The following is a 15,314-nucleotide window of genomic DNA, read 5'->3' on the forward strand; positions in this document are numbered from 1 at the left end:
TCCATTTAAATGCTCGTGGACGATTGTGGAGTCCGTTTCGAATGCATTGTATGAATCGTTACTGATCGACCTTTAACGTCGCGCGACCATTATTCATTTGCAGATCGAAGCTCGATAGCTTTCGAACTTCGATGAAAGCTTTCGAAATTAGATGAGAGAAGCATTTGTTGAAGCGAGAGAAGATACAGTCGCATATATTTAATTTTTTTGCAAACAACGGAATTTCTGAAATTCGCGAAATATAGAAATCAGAAAATTTTTTGTCTCCATTTTTTAAAATTTATCTAAAAAAAAAAAAATAAGTAAAAATATAAATAAATATTATTAGGTTTCAATAAGTGAAAATTAAGATGATTCTTTTCGAAAAAAAGGATTATAAACATAATCAAGTCAATATGACATAAAAATATGCATTAAAAAGTTTGATTATTAAAACTTTTGATTTATTTTTTTCTTAAAATCAATAGTTTTCAAGAAAAAAAGTAAAATACGTTATCGTGCACAGCATGATGCTAAATAGTATAGCTTTCAAATTACGAAAAGTTAAATTTTAAAATAAAAATAAAATTAAATAAATTTATATAAAACAATAAATTTTGGGAAAATTGGAATAAAATTATAATAAAAATATCTGAAAAATAAAAAAATCTAATTTTTACCCCCATTTTTGGAAGAGCTTTTTGTAACTCCACAGGGAGGAATGTAGGAGTATATGTTTATATGAAAAACCCCCGTTAATTTTCGACAAATTATCTCTTGAAGTTTTCCACACTTATTAAGAAACATCTTGTGTAATATACTAAAATAATAAATCAAATAATTAATTTATCAATGGATTATAAGAAAAAAAAATATATATATATCGAAAAAATAATATATATTTGTTTGTTTGAAGAAAGCAAGGCTGCTAGATAAAGATAGTAAATATTTTCCGTCACACAATTTTCTATTCTACGTGTCTATTCCATCGATCGACGGATTCGATCGAATCCTCGTAATGCGAGGGATCATCGCTTGCTGACAAACGGATTCGCAATGGCAGAGATAAGAGGCCAGATATCTCTGGCAATCGTCACTCCATCACGTGCGAATAGACTCGCCTTCGCTCAACAATGCTCGGAAGAATAGCTCCGTGATTCTATTCAGGGAGGGGAGGGAAAAAGAGAAAGAAAGAAGCTACGCATCTCCGACTGCGCGAACACTACGGGACTCTCGGAACGAAAAAAAGGGGGATGCGAAACGAGAAAGATCGGGGAGAGGGGGATGAAAGTACGACAGCCATCTGGGAATCGAGTATCTCCGATCTAACGGCACCTTTTCGTCGAAATATCCGCAATTGTGGAAGAGTAATCGATGGACAGTATAACCCAGCGAGGATGTGTTAGGGAAGGTGACTGGCGTCACCCTTTGGGACCTTCGAGGGCGCGATTGAAAGAGCGAACGTAAAGCAAGACGTTTCACATCCCGGGGACATCTCTCTCGTCAACGTAACCTACAGTTGCATCCTCCCGATTTACGCACCGAAGCGGCGTAAAGGAGGAGACGGGAGGAGAAAATTTGAAAGGCGTGAAGTTGAAGAGTCGAGGGTTACGGAGCACCCTGCGGTGCGACATCGATGGTACTGTAATTGAAATTTCATAAAGATCACCGGATTGCGACGAGATTTAATCGTGTGCCTTAAGAACAATTGCTGTAACGTTGAATCATTTATCGGAAAGAAGATAAGAAAATGCAAGAAATGGAAATTTTCTTCTGTAATCTCTCTTTTAAAATTTATCTAACAAAATAATACAATTTTAAACAAAACAATATATACATATTATATATAATAAAATAATAAATAAAATAATTTATTTATTTCAATTATTTTCGATTAATCAATAAAGTACAAATAAATATCTTTAATATTTATTAATAAGAAAGTACGTAAATTATATGTTACGAAAAAGACAAATTTCAAGTATAATAATAACAACTTAAATAAAATTATTTAAAATAAATAATGCAATAAATAAAATTAAAATTAATAAAAATTTTTAGATTAGATACTATTCCGAGAATCGTTATATAAGATTCATACGATGTATCACACAAGTAACAAGTTGAAAACTAATCGAGCAACAGTCTGTCACCTGCGAGCGATCGTGCCATGCTCGAAAAAAAAAACATTCGAAATTGAAAAGTCGATACACCCTTTTCTTCAAAAAGCAAAAAATGCGAGAACGCACAAAAAATGTTAGAAGAAAACCTCGACGGTTTGCAGAGGAGAAAGCATGCTTCCTCTCATTTATTGCGCTCAAGGGCTCGCGCGTCATTCCGAGGACATTGTTTGCGGTTAACCCTCTCGAAAATCTCAATCGAGCAGGAGGCGAGGAGGATCAATCGCGAGGCGTGAGAAATTGCAGCAAGATATTCACGACTCTCCTGCAGCCAATAAGCCGAGAATTCATATTTCACTCGAAATTGTCAGGGGGAGATGCGACCGGTTCTTTCTTTCGCTCTAATTTGATTTCGATAGTCTTGACGACAACCTCCCCCGCGACGCGGAAGGAACAACCAGGAGTCGTAAATAACGGACGAGGATCGGGGATAAAAAATTAGGGAAACGCGATAAGAGGGAGAAGATCCAATTTCATTGTCGTTCCTAAACGAACGATCATCAAACTCGAATCGCGCCCCCTAAACTCGTGCGGGGGAAGGAAGGAGCGTGTATTGCGCGATCCCTCTCTTCGAAAAAAAATTTGATATATTTCTGAATTGAAAAAAAGTAGCGCATTTATTTTACACAAATAAATAGAGAAAGAGAGAGAGAGAGAGAGAGAAAGGGGGAGGGGGAGGAAATATGCAACATTTGGAAAATGAACAAACGGATATTTATTCCCGATGACGTCCCGAGAGCGTCAAGCTACTTCACAATCGGCCTTTCATTGTTTTTCGAAAATTTCATTACTCGGCGTCACGTCGAACGTCGATCTGGGAAAAAACATATGAAATGTCAAAGGATCTCGAAATATCCGTTTAAAGCCTGCGGTGCGCGCGATTCGACTCGGTGTCCTATCGAAATTTCAAGTTCGATCGCGAATTCGAATCCAGCCGCCGACCGGCTGCTGATCGGTTGAAACGGGAGCGCGCGTGCATCAGACATCAAACGGCCCGGCTTGGTCCTTTGATCAAGCTGTCATTCCGACGCGACTCCTGTCGTGTTACGAACGATACTCGCGATCGACGTTAAATGGCAGCGGCGCTAAAAAACTGATTATCGTGCCATCGACAATGGCGTGATATCAATTTGCATTCGGAGTCTAAAATACACACACACACAAACACACTCACACGTGCAATATTGTACAATCTGCAAGTGCGCAGATTACATTGCGAGCAAAGATTCCTATTGTATTTTGATAAGTTCGATATTTATTGATTCGATTTAAAAAAATGTTATATTTTAATGAAGAAGCTCTTTTGATATGTTAATAATTGATATGTTGATAATTTACGATAAACACTTATTGTAATAATAAAAAAAAGTTTCTAACTTTTATCCTCATTTTTAATTTTGTAAAAATATCTTTAAAAAGAGTTTAAGAAAAATTGTTGAGTACTATCGATCGGAGTGACTCAAAAGAACTCTTTCCTATTAAAAAAAAAGAAAATTTTAATTGATAAACCAAGAGAGAAACCAAGGATATTCAAAGTTAACCACAATATATTTCCTTATTGGATCTTGAATTTTGATAAGAAGTATCTTTCTCTATCTCTATTCGTTTCGAAAAAAATGTGATGAATTTATCAGACTCACCCTATATAAAATATATAGTTAATATATAGTTGCTTATTGTAAATTGATATCCTTTTTTAAAAAAATAAAAATTGTGTGTTTTCTTTACATCCATTTTAACTTCTCTCATTATTTTGTGCACAAAAGTATTGAAATAAAATAAGCGAAAATATTTCTCTCGCTCTCTCATTGCTTGTGCAAAATTACGTCAAATTAAAGTATAAAATATTTTGTAAACTATATTTATTAATATATATTTCAACCATCCTTTATATATCCTTACAACTTATGCTAAGTATTGCGAGGAATCGATTTATAACAAATTATTATATAACAAATTATATAACATATTAATGTATATGTAAATAAATTTTTTTCTTGTCTTTATTTTTTTAATTTTATTTTTGTTATATGTATTGTATTTTTTTTCTATATTTTTTACTTTTTCTTTAGTATAATATTATTAATATTATTATTATTATTATTATCAAAGCAAATTTCCCGTAAATAAAGTTTTTACCTTAAATTAAAAAGTCATTCCTTTAAAAAAATAAAGATGATCGTTGAAACTTTTTCAGAAAAAAAATTGAGGTGATTAAAATGTGGTCCTTTCAAAATTATTTAACTTTTGTCTTAAACATTTTTTTCGTGCAAAATCAATTGTGCGGATATCTTGGAAGGTAATTTCTCGTGACTCACCCCATATATATATTTGAACGTTTTTCTTTAAAAAAACATTTTCATCCTTTGCAAAATCAATCTCGATGTAACAGACGTAGCTGTAGCGTGGAGCGTACTTATTTTCGTTGTTTTCGCGCGCCTCGCAACTGACACGTTTTACTCGTCGTTTTGTAATGCTCGAAATGAATTTACAGCCACGACAAGAGCGGTCGTTAAACATTTGAAGGGGGAAATGCACGAAAATTCGACTCACCGTCGTTTTCTCTCGCTGCACGGATATCGAGCACACTGACGAACGTTTCGACGAGAACAAAAATTCACCTGAGATAACGGAAGCCCGAAAAAAAGAACATTCCTTTTCCACCTCTCTCGCTTTGTAACTGATAAGAAAATATCATATTCTTTTTATAAACACAAAATAGATAAAACGTTCAGATGATGGGGGTGAAGGTTTAAATGATCAATCCACTTCGATAGAAACCGAGTTCGCGCACTATAACGTCAGGTCATGTCATCGACACATATTCGGAGACTTCCGATTAAGGGACCGAAGATGGCAATGACGTCTCGACGTGGAGGATTAATCGTTTTCAGCCATGACCATGGAACGATATTATATATATCGTATATATAATATATAAGTATGCGTATGTGGACGTATACGAGATATACGGTGAACATGTACCTGGATATAACGATGGCGATGTACGATACCCACCGCTCGGCGAAATGGCTTACATAGCGAAGCACTCAGAGAGGGTTTCCCGGTTTTGCTCTCGCTACCAGCGTAAGACAACACGATATAAAGAAGCTTGGATGGCAGCTTCTTGTGATGCTGTTACAGCAATCTATGGCCGTACATGACCGGTCGTACTCGTAATGGATGTTTTTCCACAACATCGTAACCGAGAGAACTAGCGAAAAAATAGATTTTATAATCACGTATATGTATCAAACACAATTCTGTGTAAAATTATTCTGTGTAATTAATTTTTTTACATTTATATATTAATTAATTCGAATATTTTATTATATCTATGAACACATCCTTTTTATTTAAGCTTTACTATTTTTCAAAAAATTAATCACTCTCTTTAATGCATTTCTATCTTATATGCGCTTCTGCTAATAATTTTTTAAAATTTTTTTCTTTTTTTAACTTTTAAAAAAAATTTTTTCCCGTTTATTCTTAATAAATAAATAAATAAATATTTTATTTTGAAGAAAAACAGCTACAAAAAGATTTAAAGAATTCCCACGTTATATACAAAAATTTTGTTAATTTCAATTCTGTCAAAAAATAATTTACTAAATTGCAAGAGATTGTTAGAATTGGAAATAAATAGAAAATGTTTGTAAAAATAAGCAATTGGAGATATTTTACAATGTCAGGAGATATTGACAAATACTTGAGTGAAATCAAAATGGCGCACAAGAACATAAATATACTCTGTGCGAATTCGAAAATCGAGCCGTGCTAAAACATCCCCCGACTCTCGTCCTAATGGGGCTCCGTCTCCGAGGGCACTTGAGGGCGTGTAATTGCTAGAATCCACGACCCTGCTACTACACCGCATTTATGTGTTATGCGGGGTGCGTGTTAGACGCGGATCGACCACCTACTGGGTGTCCCGTATATCTCGAACCGCAGCTCGCCGCGAACTTCATCAAGTCGTTCTTACGATTGTAAATTACTTCCGATATCGCAAAATTGGCGGCTCGAGAAATTTACTATTATTGTAAATTTAAATTCCACTGAGATAAAACCTTTTTTTCTTGATTTTTGATTTTTTTTATACTTATTAACATTCACTCTCACACCTTTGTAAAATAATTTAAAATATAATAAAATTTTTATACACATACACAATATCGATATTAAAATATCAATATTAACAAAATAAAATATTTAAAAAATATAAAAAATATACATGCGATGAATATAAAAACAAATATAAATATAAAAAAATATATATGTATTAATCTCAAAAACATTTCGAAAAAAATTCGCTGTTGGGAGAAACAACATTCTCGATGGATACACAAGGGGGGGGGGGACTAACAAAGGATAAAAAAATCGAGAGTCTAAACGGCGTTATCGACAACCCTACGAGGTAAGAAAGAGGGAGATGGCTCTTGTCGCTAAGGGAGGATCAGGGGGTTAAACGACGAGCCACTAGAAAACAATCCCTCAGTCGCGCGCGCATTTATGGATGCTCTTTTCTTTTATTCCCGCAACTCTCTCTGTCTCATTTTCTCTTTCTCACGCGTGCGCGTCCGCCTCTTTCGGTCCGACAGATGGTACGGCCACGTTTTTGTTTCAAGACTCGCGCCAACAATCGTCGCATTAGAGACAAAACGGCTCGACGATCAGTTCTTTGAAAGAAAAAAAAGAATGCGAGAACGAGAGAGAGAAAGAGAAAGAGAGAGAGAGAGATGGGTTGAAAATAGAGGTATGAGGAAAAAGAGAGAGGCAAGGGGGAGGGAAGGGGGATAGGGTTACAGGAACGGCCGTGGTCCAGCGATCGCGGTCACAGCATCTCGTGTCGGCAACACATGTCCAAACAAAGAGAGAAAGAGAAAGAGAAAGAAAAATCTCGCTATCGAGAGAACGATACGATTGACACACAGCACGCGACCCATGAATAATCATTATATTCGTATAATCGTATTGTTCCCGCAAGTGTACGACTGTTTGTTGTTATATTGGCGATTTTTGTCGCAGGTACATGATCAAACGGCACAGAGTTCGTTCCGAGGGTGGGTATAATCGTCGCGAATTGTTGCGAAACGAGAGCATCTGCTGCCACTTATTAATTACCCGCGAACAATATCGTCGTTCGATTTGGGATATAAAAAAAAATGTATTCAAAGTCTTACTTAAATGTAAAAGGAGTAAATGTGTGCAAAAAAATTTAACATATTGAAAAACGATAAATATTTTTTCTTCGCTCTAGATGCGCTTGTAAAACTCGATAATCACGGTTCTTTGGGAGAAAAAAAAGAGAGAGAAAGAGGAAAATGCTAGACATTTAATTTAGGAAATTATGTATTGCACACGTGTATAAAAATTAAATTTATTAAATTTTAATTTTGATGTGATCGAAAAGGGTGATAAATTATTTAACGTATTATTTACATATAATTTGTAAAAGCGAGATAAAAACATTATCAAATTTAGAAATAATATTTTGCAATATAATTTCCACAAGTTCTGTCTATGATACATCGCATATCAGATAAAGATTACCCGATACAAAGATTTTATAACAAATATATATAAAGCTTCTTATCTTGTTGAGAAGAGAAATATTGAGATTGCTTGGATATTTAATTATCTAACATCGTAAAATTCAAAATAAATAATAAATATAATCATAATAAAAAATACATGTGTGATCATGAGTACAAAATTTTTACATAAATAAATATTTTCAGAAGAAAAATTCTATGTATATGCGAATCTGACAAGAACAGTCAGATATCGTTATGCCAATTACGCATTCCTGCAAACAAACGTTCCGCTAATTAACATGTCGCGCGCCGACGAAGATAAACTGAAAAGTGCATTAACGATGCACGTGACACTGGAGGCTGAAACGTCATGCGATGACAACCGGGAATTTCTACTACTTTGTCGTAGTTTCGAATACAGATTGACAACGGTGAATTTTCGCGCGTGAGCATGTGTACGAGTGCGTGTGCACACGGGGTCTCCCCTCTAATGGATTTCACTCATTTTTCTCCCTTCCCCTACCTTGACATCAATATCTAAAGCATCTCGGGGATCTTTAAGGGCTTCTTTGCGCGTAACTCGTTTTATTCATTCCTTCTCTTCAACATCGAGAAAATGCGAAGAGGACATCGTTCGATCCTCATTTATTCGCATCAATTAATCCTTTCTCGAAAATTATGGTTTCATCCGTAATCTTCTCTCTTTTTTAGCAATTTTAAAGAATTTTTATCGTATAAAAAAATACAGATAAGATATTAATTATAAATAGTACAAAAAAGAAAAACATATAGTGTATATACTATAAAAAATTAGAACTTAATTATGTAATTTATTAAATTAAATTTTACATTTAATTTTGTAATTTATTAAATTAGATATATAAATAAAATTTACTAAATTTTAATTTTAATAAACAAAATAAGATACGGACAATAATTGACTTTAATCTTTATCCAACGATACTGAGATTGTTTGGATATTGAATTATCATAAAACTGGCGTAAAAAATAGATATGATAATAATTACAAAATTTTTATATAAAAATTAATATTTTCAGAGAAAAATTCTTTCTAATATCTCTTAGTACATTTAATTTTTTCACTAACTCTTTTAATTATAGGATTTCCGGTTTTATACCCGAAATTATAAATAATGACCATTTTTTTCACCAGCAATTATCCTTCGTGAAATCAAATAGCATCTCTCTCTCTCTCTCTCTCTCTCTCTCTCTCTCTCTCTCTCTCTCTCTCTCTTAATCTATGCATTCGCCGAATTTCTTTAATTACGCAGAAAAGCGCTCCTCTTGGTTAGATCTGTTCTCCCATTTCCTGATTCGAACCTTCCTGTTCCATATCTTATCAATCATGACGAACATGTGATTCTATCATTAGGATCGAAAACTGTCTTGTCGAGGCTGAAATGGAGTCATCGGAGATACGAGATAACTCGGGTAACTATTATGAATGTTACTCGAGAAAGTTTTATTTTATGTAAAGAAGAAAGAGAAAGAGATAAAAAAATCGTCTTTCATAAAATCATTCTTATATAAATTAAATTTTTGTGATTCTATAATTTTTATGATTCTATAATTTTTCATTCCCTAAGACAGTGATCGAGATAATCATGTTAAAAACTGACAAGATATCTTATTGATAACTGGATAAATTGTTTAAAAAGAAATTAAAAATTTTGTTAAAACAAGACATTAATGTCTCAATAGTTTATTAATCGCTTTAAAATCGAGATACCTGCCTAAGGGATTTTTTTCTTCGTCAAAAATGGGAGCGAACAAGTTACGTACATCGCTCAAGATTGCGTGCCGAAAGTTGTTCTTTCTGACAAGGACGCGCGATTCCTTAGCATCAATAGAAAGGGAGTGAAAAAGTCCGAGGAATAGGGCGACGCGGAGAGAAAGCGCGAGAAAGTCAATAAGGTAAATGGGCACTTCGTAAAGTTCGCTGAACAAGAAATGACACGAATTACGGTCCGTGTTCTCTGCCGATTTTACTCTTTGAGATTATTCTGTGGTCTATCAACTGAAATCTCAATAGAAAGTACCGATGCGACTTTGTTGGTCATTACGTACATTTGCAAATCATTGTCAATCTTAAAATTATCTTTTAAATTAAATATTCTAATATTTTATATTTTATACTTATATAGTTATATTTTTTTAATCAGACAAATACAGTAATGAAAACAATGTAGATGCTTTTCTAAATATTTCGAGTTACATAAAATTATTTTTGGATATGTTTAAGTGTCTTAAAAAAATGTAGAGAAATGTAGCAAAAGAGAGAGAAAGAGAGAGAGAGAGAGAGAGAGAGAGAGAGAGAGAGAGAGAGAGAGAGAGAGAGAGAGACAATAGTTATTATTTTAAAAAACATTGTTTTCTAAAATATAGATTTTATTCAAGTCATAATAAAAATTCATAAATAACATCGATCGAGATATAATTAGATTAAATATATGTAAAAGAATAATTAAATATCTGTAAAAGAAATAAAAAAATATTCTGATATATTAATCAAATATTGTGAAGAGTATTGTAAAAATTAAATAGTTTTTATATGCAATATCTCTATAAAAATATCTCGCAATTATACTTTGGCTCTTAAGCATAGAACGATATACATATGCAACTACTTTAAAAAAATCAATATAATCTCATAAATCGATATTTTTTTATTTTGAATTAAATTTTACCTTTGATTTTTGCGCTTTAAAAATTCAACAATAATACTCACAATTATATCTCCATGGAACGGTATCAGATTTAAAAGCCGCACTGTATACTTGCAAATCTTTACTAACGTTGATTACATTTATTTATTGATTACTACAAAGCCATATTATACCTATCTATGTATTTAACTATCTTTTATATCGTTGATCACAGAATCAAATGTATATACTTATACACGTACTTATAACCGATAAAAAGTATCACGCATAACGCATGACGCGTGCATCTTATGAAGTGCTCAAAAATAACCTGGCCATCGTATATCGAATTTAATCTTGAAAAGCTTTGCGTCTCATGTATGCAAATTCAAATGATACATATATATATAAACAATGTGTACTCATTTTTTAAGATAAAATAAAATCTATCCGGATTAATGTCACAGAAAAGTGTCCTCTCGTATTTCTGCTGAACATTGATGACGTAATACGTGGTATATAGAAGTGAAAAATATATTTGTAAAAAAATAAAAATTGTTAAGAACTGTGTTAAAACCACTCCAGCAAATACCAAATAACATTTATATAATTGTTAGTTGTAATTTCCCATTCAACAATATAACTGTTACATGTTATATAACTGTTGCATAACATGTAACAGTTATATTGTTGAGTGGGAAATTATAACTGACAGTTATATAACTGTTATTTGATGTTTGCTGGGACATATCTAATGTAGATAATTTACAAACGGTGTAATATTCAGCGTGGACTTGCCTCGTGTATGTAAAATGGCGTCGAGAAAGTAGACATTAGAGGTTATTGGAGTATTATAGAAGGCGCTATAAAATCCTCTTCATAAGAATCTAGGTTCCAAAGATAAATTGTATCGTTAAACTGTTAATCGCAACTCGCCGCGACAGGAAGATAATGGTAATGGCAGCTAATGAACATGATAGCGAGGCGAGTAACAGCCTGATTCTTTTCGGCGATTAATCACGAAGCCGCCTGTTATCTGTTAATGCTAGACCGGATGAGTCGATCTTGTACATGCGATTGGATTGGAATTGCATTTGATTGACAAGACTATAAAAATACCGATTACGTCAGGCAGAATCACCGATAATCGAGTAGCTGATTCTCAGATATGGCGACTTTCCAATTCTCAATTTATTCTTGTTTATTCGAATCGCCGCTGACATTACGTAAATTTCATTTCAAACTACGTCGCGCGAAATCCTTGTCTAGAAATTAATTCGTTAATTAAAAACGCATGCAAAAAATATCTACACGTACAAAAGTGATTTATAATATATAAAATACTAAAATAAATTTAATTTTTTTACATTATTATACTAACTGGATATAATTAAAATATATAGAGGGTATAATTAAATATTTAAAACGTCAAGTGAGCGAAAAAGTAGTGAGTTATCAAAATATCTACGCGTATAAAAAAGTGATTTATAATATATAAAATTATATGTTTAATTTTTATATTTAATTTTTTATATATTTAATTTTTTCATATTATTACACTAATTGGATGTAATTAAAATATATGGAGGGTGTAATGAAATATTTAAAGCGTCATAAGAGAACGTAAACAAGAAAATAGCAAATTATCGTAATATGCAATTAAATCTTCTGTCGTACAAAAAAAAATTACTTTCTACTTCACTCGATTATCTTATCAAATATTATAAATATTTCATCTCCAAATATGTTTGAGTGAATTAAATCTTCTCCACTTGCTGCATTAACAGCGATGCAGTGTCCTGCAGATAGAGACCTCTTGGGAGTCTCATGTCACAAACGCCTTTTATCTCTGGACCACCTGTACCGCGTGAGATCCTACCGTGATGCGCCTGACCGTGTTACGAGAGGTTTCGGCAACCTAAACAACGACGAGATAAAGACAAGCCGCTCCGAGAAACCTACGGAGAGATTGTCGGGTCCTTATTTATACAGGAAGATAAAGAGGAAGACACAAGCCGCCGAACAGGCTTTCTTGCGGCTCGTCGTCGTTATTTAGCTAATGACTTGTGCATTGTCCTGGTGATATCGCCAGCAGAAAGGATTGTAAACTGTCAATCAGAGCGACAAAGGAGATAATCCACAATAGATTTCATCGGAAGTTGTAGGATTCTGAGACGGATTTTGTGAGACGCGAAAGAGAAATAATAGTCGCCAAAGAAGAGAAGATCGCAACAATGGCCGAAAGAATGCAAGTCACAGGTGCACAGGTTAATAAATGTCCGCAATTCCATTTGGATTTCTCTCTTCCTCTCTCGCTTTTCCTCTTTGGCGTCGTGTTGGGAGAGAACGCAGGTGTATGCGGAAAATTTGTTTCAGTGGAAGCAGCTCGATGCACGTCTGACGCGAGAACGTGCGCAGGAAGCTAAATCGAGCGAGCGCAACGTAAATATAGCATCCGAGCACGCATACATGCGTCGAATTGAAAATATTTTCAACGATATTCTTATCCCGAAGTATATCGATATTGACCGATAGCGGATTTCTCGGAGCGCCATTTAATCGGACGCTTTTAATGTCATAATCAAATAATAAACAAGGATTTTTCTCCAAAAACATCGCGCGCACGAATACGAATATATCATCAGTAAGATGAATTCTTAGAAGCTCTTATTTCTTGTAAACAATTTGATATATGTAATTTACAATTAAGAGTTTTATATTTTTTCTTAAAAACAACTATGTGTTTTCTTTACACCAATTTATTCTTCTCATTATTTTGTGCATAAAGGTATTAAGATTAGATCGAAAATGAATATTTTACGAAATATTTTATAATTTATGTAAAATTAAGAAATTATTTCGAAAAGAATACTTTATAACTCGAAAAGAATACTTAATGAAAAATGATTTAATTATAGTGTTTTGGAAAGCTTCGAGATAAGCTACAAGAATATGTAATGAGTAATAGTTAGGGGTTTCTATTTAAAATTTTTAAGTTGATCTTCCTTTAATATCGAGGCTATAATCAGATGCCCTCAGAATCCTACAACTTTTGTATTTAACATTTTTCTCTTAAATGCTTTCCTAAAGAGTTATTATAAAGTTATATAGAGTTATATATAAGAGTTATATAAAAATTATATAAGAGTTATATATCCAGTGGGTCTTTTAAAAAAATGAAACACCCTATATATATTTATATTTATAGTAAACTAATATATATATATATATATATATATATATGTATATATGTATATAATACTCTAATTGTGAGATATTGTTTATAATATTGCTTTGTTTATGCAGAAAGAGTGAAACAATATATTATTTAATGAAATCTTTATCCTATTTTCTTCCCTCCCTCTTTCTTTTCTTTCCTCGCGCTCCCCCCCCACCTCTCAAGATATATCGACATTGACTGATACAGACTTCCTTCTTCCTGTAGATAGAAAAAATTCGGGGCGCCCGTATTGTGAGAGACTAGAGACAATGGGCGATTGTTTATCTCGATGTTATTCATTATGATCTTACCGGTTATCTACCGCGTTTTGCTATCAATGATTGACAATGATATTGAACGTCGCTATTTCTGTATATGTCGATATTAAGATAGCATTTATGATAATTCAAAATATATTGATGCAAATAAAGGTTATCTTACATTGCGATCAACGATGATTTCAAAAAGCATTTAATTTAAATTTTCCTATTTTTCAGTCTATATTATATTTATTTATATTTAGCTATATTTATTTTTATATTTATTATTATAGTTATATTAATTATATTTATTATTATATTTTATATTTAGTTATATTTTATTTTTTCTCAACAAAATTTTTGTTATGTAAAATTTTTATTTTGTATTATATTAATGTTTATAATATTAATACACATATGTATACACATATATATTTAAAACTCTTTTCTTCTCTCTTTTTTTCTTTCTTTCTTGTTCTTTCTTCTTACTAAAAATAAATAATATTATCTCACTTTTCAAATATTTTTTAATCTTAAATTAAACATAAATAATTTGATTAAAGAAAAAACTTTTGTTTAGATTAACAATAAGTCTAAGATAGTTTTCCTTTCCATTATAAAAGTCATTTAAGAACTTTTTGAATATTCATTTAATTATCTGTGTAAATTGAAACTAAAGTTATTTGCATTCTATTTTACATACGCGAGCAGCGTAGCAATTTATAAAAGATATACGTAGTAAAAATGTAGTAAAAATGACGAGAAGAGGTGAGTCTAAAGAAGCGGTTCGTCAAACAGGCGTGAAATGAAGCTTCGAATTCGAAAAGCGAGCTCGAATTTTCGGTGACGCATAAGTAAACCGGAGACCAATGAATGTCCGAGTGCTTTATGGAGCAGCTTGAGAACGCAGAGACCAGGAGTGAATGTCCGTCAAAGGGATTCTAAATAATTGCCATCTGAAACACACAGTCCTGTCGGAGATGGCTCCAGCAAAGAAAGCGGTTGTGATAAGTTAGTGAAATATTTTGTGAAGGGAAAGGCAAACGAGAAAGATAGAGGAGCCAGGAGACAGAAGCTCTACTTTTTTCCCCGAGGCTTGCGCCTCGTATATCATATTCCTAAGTCAATAAAGTCGTCGTATAAAATACTCGTTTGTAGAAGCGCTACATAACGATAGGTACTATTGAATTTTAAGAGAAAGAGAGAGAGAGAGAGAGAGAGAGAGAGAGACAGATAGGCAGACAGACAGAGAAAGACAGAGAGACAAAGAGAGAGAAAGGCACAGAGTTCTCTCTGTTATAGAAAATACAGCAAAATCAATCTCGGAGTTTGATTCCCCTTCCTCCTTTTACAAATGCATTTCAACAATTGTTGAAACTCGAGCATACATACGTGCGTGTATATGTTTCTGATTACATTTTCATTTGTTCCTGGCGAAAATTATGGTCAAAAATACATTTATACTTGAAAAGCAT

At 33.0% G+C, this 15,314-nt stretch overlaps 1 protein-coding gene across 1 annotated transcript in view; it reads right to left on the bottom strand.

The window, feature by feature from the left end:
- LOC105256434 (PR domain zinc finger protein 16) overlaps positions 1-10,504 on the bottom strand; it is a 64,252-nt gene extending 53,748 nt beyond the window's left edge. The window contains exon 1 of the mRNA XM_020029122.2: positions 10,443-10,504. The gene's annotated coding sequence lies outside the window, so the exon portion shown is untranslated. The remainder of the gene's footprint in view (positions 1-10,442) is intronic.
- Between the last annotated feature and the right edge of the window lie 4,810 nt (positions 10,505-15,314).

The sequence above is a fragment of the Camponotus floridanus genome, unplaced genomic scaffold (genome assembly GCF_003227725.1).
Source record: "Camponotus floridanus strain SB8 unplaced genomic scaffold, Cflo_v7.5 scaffold64, whole genome shotgun sequence".
Lineage (NCBI taxonomy): Eukaryota > Metazoa > Arthropoda > Insecta > Hymenoptera > Formicidae > Camponotus > Camponotus floridanus.